Below are 7,306 nucleotides of genomic sequence, written 5' to 3'. Positions count from 1 at the left end.
TCGGACTGGGTCTTGGCGGGAACCAGGCGGCCTTAGCCCGGCCTGCAGGGAAGGGGAAGCCCGGCAGCAGCCCGGGAGAGGCGACTGGGGCATTGTTTCAGCCCCTCGGGTGGGGTCCTGCAGGGGGAGGGGACGCGGTAGCCCTCCCAGGGGACCCGTGCATCAGCGCGTCCAAGCGCCCGGGCTTTGTTAAGTGTCTTGAGTCACCATGGAAATCCAAAGGAACGCGGGAAGGGCGCCAGGAGGTCGGCGGGTTCTCGGGCCGCGCCCTCCGTCCTCTCTCGGACCCTGGCCCTGCGGCAGGGCCTGTCGGGAGTTGTAGTCCCAAAGCGGCGGCCGCGACCGGCGCCGAGGATGCCAGGCGCCGCCGGTCCCCGCCTCCCCCTAACCTGCTAGCGAGAGGTGGGGAGCGCTGGGGAGGAGCCGTCGCTTCGGTGATTGGCCGAGACCGCCTCCAGCCCCCACCCAAGACCCCTCCCCTGCTCGCGGCTTCTGACTCCAGCGCCCGGCGCGCCAAGGCGGCTATCGAGCGAGCGAGCGTGCAGCCGCCGCCGCCCCGAGCACCCGCAGCTCCGGCGCCGCGGTGAGACCGGAGGAGAACCCACCGACCGACGGACCCTCGCAGCCGCGGCATCCCGGAGGAGTGGGTGATGGCGGGGCGGGCGGTGGGCTTATTCTCCCCGGGCTGGGACATCCATCTCACACAGTCTCTGTTTCGCTGGGAGGCGCACAATAGGGCCAGGGTCCGGGTGCGCCTAGGGGCCCGGCTGCGGGGGACGCGGCGGGAAGTGTGGTTTGGGAGTGGCGGCAGCCTTCCCGGGCTAAACTGGGGCCCGAATCGGTTCCTCTTTGTAAGCCCACAGAGCTCCCAGAGCGCCGAGCGGTGCCTTGCTCATAGTAGGCGTTTAATAGGTGCTCGTGGGATTGCAAAGAACTGGGGTGAGGAGGCGGCTTGGTTGAAGGGGTTCACTCCTAGCACACAGTGGACGCCCAGCCTCACTCGTCGAGGCGCAGTGAATGGCTGGAAGGCTGGGTGGGGGCTTGCTGGCCGTGGGCCCGTCCGGCCCCAGTCCTAGATCGGCGCCGTCCTCTGCCCCCACCCCCATCCGCAGACACCCTCTGTCCCTCTCCCCTCCGGGTTGGGGTTTGCCCAGCCTGAACCGGACCCGGCGGCCCGTCCACACGTCCGGCTAACGGAGCGGACGCCTGAGGACGATTCTCCAGCCGCCTCCGAGGCACCTGTCTGAACCACAAAGGCCGCTTTTTGCGGCGCGGCCCTCTCGGCGGGCGCCAAGCTGGGTCCCTTCGCTTGAGCCCAGCGTGGGAGCCCTTCTGGCTGCATCGATCTTGGCGAGCGAGAGACGTCGACGCCCCAGGCCCGGGGAGGAGGCAGGAGTCCGAGCTGGAGAGAAGCTGGGATGGAGAGAGGCGGAGGCGAGGCCTCCGTTTGAGCAAAGATGGGGGAAATGGGAGATGGGGAAGCTGGGTGGGGACAGGTGACTGGATCTGGGAAGAGGGGTAAACTGGAGACTAGGGTTTGAGGAGGAAAGAGAAGGGTCTGAGGAGGGAGGGACGGAGCTTGGAGCAGGTGGCGCGAGGCGAGGCTGGGGCTGACGAAGAATGTGGAGGGGAGGAGGGATGCTGGAGGGTGGAGACTGCCTGGGTTTGAGGCGGGTAGACGCTGGGGAGGAGGAGACCAGCGCGGTGAGAAGGAGGGGTCTCCCTGGGGAGGGAGGTCTCCGGGGAAGGGAGGGTCAGGCAGCTGGGGTCGCGGGTCTCGGGCCTGAAGACCCTCAGCTCTGGCGATGGGCCTGGCTGTCCTGTGGCTGGCTGGGCGTGGCTCTTGCACCGGGCGACGGACCCAGGATGGCGGATCCGTGACCGAACTGGCTGTCCCCGCGAGGAGCTTTGTCTCCCGGCTTGACACCAGCCCGTAGGGACTCGTTTAGGGTTTTGTGATAATCCGCAGCGCCGCAGGCACACCCTTTTCTTCGCAGAGCTGAAAGGCTTGGTCCAGCGGCAGATGCTGCCAGGGAGGCGGAATGGGGGACGCCTCCCGCCCGGGAGACCCGGAGAACAATAGCCGACACTTGTATCCGCCCGACAGCGAACTAGGGCCCCCCCAGAACTGAAGTGCGCAGTTTTCTGGTGCAGAAAATGCTCCCGGAGAAATCACAGGGCACGTGCTCGTCTCTTGGGGTTTGTGTTGGGGAACCGAGCCCCGCCGCTAATTCCCTGGTGTGAGTCGCGCGTCCCCCTAGACTGTGGCACCGGCAGACAGACGCCGCCCCTGGCTTTGGTACCTTCTGACCTCGGCACCGCCCCCTGCCCCTTGCAGTTGACCAACCACCGAGACGGTCTGGGGCGACCTGTGGAGGTTGCCTCGGTACTGAGCGAGCTCCCTGAGTGGCCGGCTTTGTCTGGCGAGGCGGCCCACATCGAAGGTCTGCTGTGTGTTCCTAGAGGGAGTAGTCAGGGCTGGTGCGGACTGTGGTAAAATGAGGAGAAGCTGTTGTGGAGATTACCCGCCCCGGGTGCCACTCCTGGCCTTAGAGCCGGCAGCCAGGGGACCAGTGCCTCCCTTTGCCAGTGACCACACCCAAGCCACGGTATCCATCCCGCAGTTTTCGCTGGTATTGTCTGCTGACCTAAGACAGGGATGGCTCTGTGATAGGAGGCATCTCCTTGCCCATGGGAAAGCAGATGGACAGAAACGGAAGCACAAAAAGGGGTTCAACAGAGCTTTCCATGCAGTCATAGTCTTGCTTGCTGTCTAAGCATCTTTCATGCCGCGCCTCAGCGTCTTGACATGTGAAATGACAGCCAGAAACTAGCATTCTGTTTTATAGGTTTTCTTTGATAATTGTTTAGCTGATATTAAAGGTGACTCTTTAGCATAGATTTATACTTTGAAATGGTCATTCATTTAAAAAAAAGAAAAGAAAAGAAAAAAGCAAGGCAGAGCATTTTTGTTCCAGGAGTGGAGGAAGCTTGGCTAAATGACAGTCAGAGCATCATAGGACAAATCGTTATGACATATTTGGCGTGACGTTGACCGATGAGCCTTTCGGCTCTCTTAGCCTAGCCTTGAAACCTCAGAGTTTTACTCAGGTTGATGCATAAGGTGAGAGACTGTGATGTGACTGTTCGCTCTTGCCCAAAACGTATGGTTGCTGCCAACGTGAAGTCCTCCTATCTGGGCTGTGCCCAGTGGCAGCAGCAGTAGGCTATATCCTGCTGCTTTTAAAGGATGGTGCTTTGAGGAGGTGCCTCTCAGAATTTACAAAGGACTAGCTGGAATGTTGTTCATTGGATGTGTTTAATTAAATTAATAGACCTATCTATCTCCAGAGTAAGTGAAAACCAGGAATCTCAGTATTAGAACACCCAAAATCTGAGGCTGAAGGTTTTTTCTTATGAAAAAACTCCAATGGGAAGTGTGTTTTAATGTCATTTCCCAAAGGAAAAGTTTCAGGAGGGAATGTTTTGTTGGTTTATTCTTCTTGAAGGAACTTATGGATTTGTTTAAGGGTGTAATCCTGTTAAAGCACTGTGTGAATATCCAACCCAATTTTTTCCCCATGGGGAGTCAGTTCATAGATGAGGGATGCCAGTATGACCAGCCCATTTCTATCGGGAAGATAGAGAGAAAGCAGCACGCCCCCCTCCCACCTCCTGTGAAAATGCCTGGGAGACAGAGGGGAGAGACAAGTGGCTCCAGAGAAGGACTTTATGTACCCAGAATTCCAGGGTGCCTTTGGGAGCTCAACTAGGTATAGAAAAGATGTTCATGGGACATGAACACCTGGCTGTTTTCAGCATAGCCTCTCCCAGATGCAGATGTAAGCCAGAGTAGTTTCAGTATTCTCAATGCACTGCATGTTTCCACCTCTGGAAACAGTTACCCAGCAAGGCAAGTCTGCACAACTGGCCAAAATTTGGTTTGAGGACTTGGTTTGGCTTCATCTGTGGTACCTTCACCTCTCCTTGTCCTGCCATGGACATCTAAGAATTCTCCCTCCTTAATAATAATAGCTCCTCTGACACAGAATTCAGCTCCAGGGAACTGTAGGCCAAAGGCCATCACAACTGTGGACAAATCTCTGGAGTAAATTAGGATTTAGATAAATATTGAGAGCCAGAGAAGTTGGTATTATTAGGAAAGAGTATGTAAGATATCTTTCTGGTGTCAAAACTAAACAAATTCTGATAGAATCTGATCCTGTTCATACATTTTTGTTTTCTGAGCTATAAGAAAATTTTTTCAGAAAAGTCTTCTAAGACTTAGTTGACAGGAGCTTATAGAAGAATAATAATATAGGAAATCTTTGTCAATGTGAGAATCTGTAGGGAGAAGCTGGTATAAAATAAAGTCAAATGAGAATAACAAGAAGGTATTTGATTTTCTTGCACTGCTAGTGAATAAATAAGAAATAATTTCAAAATCACTTTGTCTTAAATTTTTTATATGAAGATGAAAGGTTCAAATACTGTGGTATGAATCTTTAATGAACTTTGATATATATGTATAAAAGCAGACACATTATATACTTTAACAAAAGAAATTTGTGAAAGAATATTGTACATGATTTGTTCTGTTTCAGTCTTCGAAATTTCTTCCATTTAAAATAAATGGACTTAACCATAGCATCCCCTGACCCTCTCATACCCTCCCATCAATCACAGCCCAGTTTTGTGCTCGTTCCCTTGCCTCCTCCCACCTCGACTCCCTCCTCACAATCCAGACTCAGAGACAATGTACACAGGAGGGAGAGCCTTGGTCTGAGCCAGGAAGCCTGGGGTCAAATCCAAGCCCTGCCACTTTCTGTCCATCTGTCCTTAGATGAGTTATTTTTCTCTCAGGGACTCTGTTTCTTCATCTGTACATTGAGGTTTATATGAGTTAATATATGTATAGCACTGAGACCAGAGTCTGGCACCTAGTAAGTTCTCACTACATGTTAGTTATCACCATCAGCACCATCATCATACCCTTACCCCAGAATGTGTGCCCATAAAAACATTTTGATTCCCCATTTAATCTTTCATCTGGGGCAAGCTGGTGCGGATATCACCAGGGGCCGGGGCAAGCTGCTGTAGGGTATCGATAGTGGGAACAGAAAGAATGATTAGGACACCTTTCTGAAGCTCCCACCCTTGTAAATAGTAGGAATAGCTCTGTGCTGAGTCTGAGCCTCTTTAAGCACAGCTGTTTTGAGCAGCTGAGAACTTGCAGAGTTAAGAATGTTCCAGAAGTGCTCTGACCCCAGCTTTGCCAAATTGTCCCTGTGTATAGAGTTGGCCTGGCAACTCACCCTGCTCCTACACCGTCTGAAGAACAATCAGGCATCCATAACTGGTGAGATGCTGTTGTTCCGAGGATGTTCTGTTCTTGGTGTGGGAAAGAGCGATCATGTTTGGTTGGTGGCAAGTTGTTGGGAATAAAAATTGTTGAGTTTATTTCTTAGCTCAAGTTTTCCAGCTAAGAAATAAATTTGGCAGCACAGAATTACTTATTTAACAAACATTTTCAAATTTTCAAAACACTTAACTCTGTGTTAGGGGTTGTTCTAGTTCCTGTGAGTTAAGTACAGTACTGTCATTATTCCCATTTTACAGATGAAGCAACGGAGGTACAGAAACCAGCCAGCTAGAGAAGTGGTAGAGCCAAGCTTTGAACCCAAAGGGCCTGCTCAGAGTCTGTATAAGTCGAGGTTCTCCAGAGAAACAGAACCAATAAGGATTGGCTTATGTGGTTGTGGGGGCTGGCGAGTCTGATGTGTGTAGGGCAGGCCAACGGGCTGGAAGCTTTCATGTGGGAGCTGAGGTTGTGTGGGCCCCATAATGGTTAGTCTTACGGCAGAATTTCTTCTTCCTCTGGGAAACCTTAGTTTTTCTCTTAAGGTCTTTCAAATGATTGTATGAGGCCCACCTACATTTTTGGGGAAAATCTTAAAGTCAACTGGCTGTGGATGTTAACCACATCTATAAAATACCTTCCCAGCAACACATATAGATGTGTGTTTGATTGAATAACTGACTACTAAAACCTAGCCAAGTTGACACAAAAAACTATCACAGGGTCTGTGCTTTTAAGCACTACCCCAAGATAAGAACCTTACTTGTTGGGTATAAGATTTACAATAAACTAAAGAATTTAGCAATGGGCTATTTATCCCACTACAAAATGGTGCTCCTTACCTTGTTGAAAATAGAATTTGGACCTCTTTTTTCATCCATGTAGCTTCTAGCACAAAATAATGCTCAGAGCAAGCATTCAATAGATAATATTGAAAGAATGACCAACTGAAAGATTGAGATGATATTTTACAGGATTTTCCAGCCATTGAGACCTCTAACTCCCCATTTAAATTTAAAATCATTTGGCCCAAGTGAGGTTGAGGTTTTATGAATGACTAGACTCTCTTGAATCAAAACAGGAGAGGTACTTCCCTGGTGGCCCAGTGGATAAGACTCCACACCTCCACGGCAGGGGACACATGTTCGATCCCTGGTCAGGAACTAAGATCCTGTGTGCCGTTCGGTGCAGCCAAAAAAAAAAAGACAGGAGAATATCTGCATTCTGAATTGAGCTCCCCACCTCCCAACATCTGTCCATTTTCATCGGCTTTAGCAAAGATTTGTCGGTCTGTCACTGCCTCAACTCCTTGTGAATGTGTTCTGTACACACTAGCAGTGCCCAGGACTCAGTCACACCATATTTGTGTCCCTTTGTTGTCCACTGACAAGCATTCCCTTTGTTGATTTCAAATCCGCCATGGGCTCCCTCTAATTTCTCAGGCCTTCGGTCTTTATTCTCCCTGCTTTTGTCTGGTCCTGTCCTTCCCTTTGTCCTTCCCCAGAGCATGACCACTATTGATGGAGAAGTCGCCTCCTTTCCCATTTTTAGTGCTTCAACCGGATTTTCGTCTTTGTAGATCAATATATTCATTCTGTTATAAAATTCAAATGTAGCCCCCAATTTTTTCATTTAATGCCTTTTTGCTCCTGTTTCCAACAGATGTGAAACTCAACTTTAAGAAAGTTACTTGGAATGTTTTAAGTTTGGCATGTTGCCAAATATTTGGGCCACACACATACGTAAAACAGTAACATTGGGGGTTGAGAGTGTATTTTAAAATATTTTTACTTTTTAAACTTTTTAGTAAAGTATAACAGATATACAGAAAAGTATACAAATCGTAAGTGTATAGCTTACTGAATTTTCACAACCTAAACATGGCCATGTAATCAGCACCTGATAAAGAAACAGATTACCAGTGCATATCCCAAAACCCCCCTTAAG

The 7,306-nt window shown here is 50.5% G+C and overlaps 1 protein-coding gene across 1 annotated transcript in view; it reads left to right on the top strand.

Annotated features, from left to right (window-relative positions):
* Positions 1-342: 342 nt before the first annotated feature.
* DPYSL5 (dihydropyrimidinase like 5) overlaps positions 343-7,306 on the top strand; it is a 90,587-nt gene continuing 83,623 nt past the window's right edge. The window contains exon 1 of the mRNA XM_057557807.1: positions 343-643. The gene's annotated coding sequence lies outside the window, so the exon portion shown is untranslated. The remainder of the gene's footprint in view (positions 644-7,306) is intronic.

Source organism: Balaenoptera acutorostrata, chromosome 12 (genome assembly GCF_949987535.1).
Source record: "Balaenoptera acutorostrata chromosome 12, mBalAcu1.1, whole genome shotgun sequence".
NCBI classification, from domain to species: domain Eukaryota; kingdom Metazoa; phylum Chordata; class Mammalia; order Artiodactyla; family Balaenopteridae; genus Balaenoptera; species Balaenoptera acutorostrata.
The sequence above is the reverse complement of the archived record's forward strand: the minus strand, read 5'-3'. Positions and strand labels throughout refer to the sequence as shown.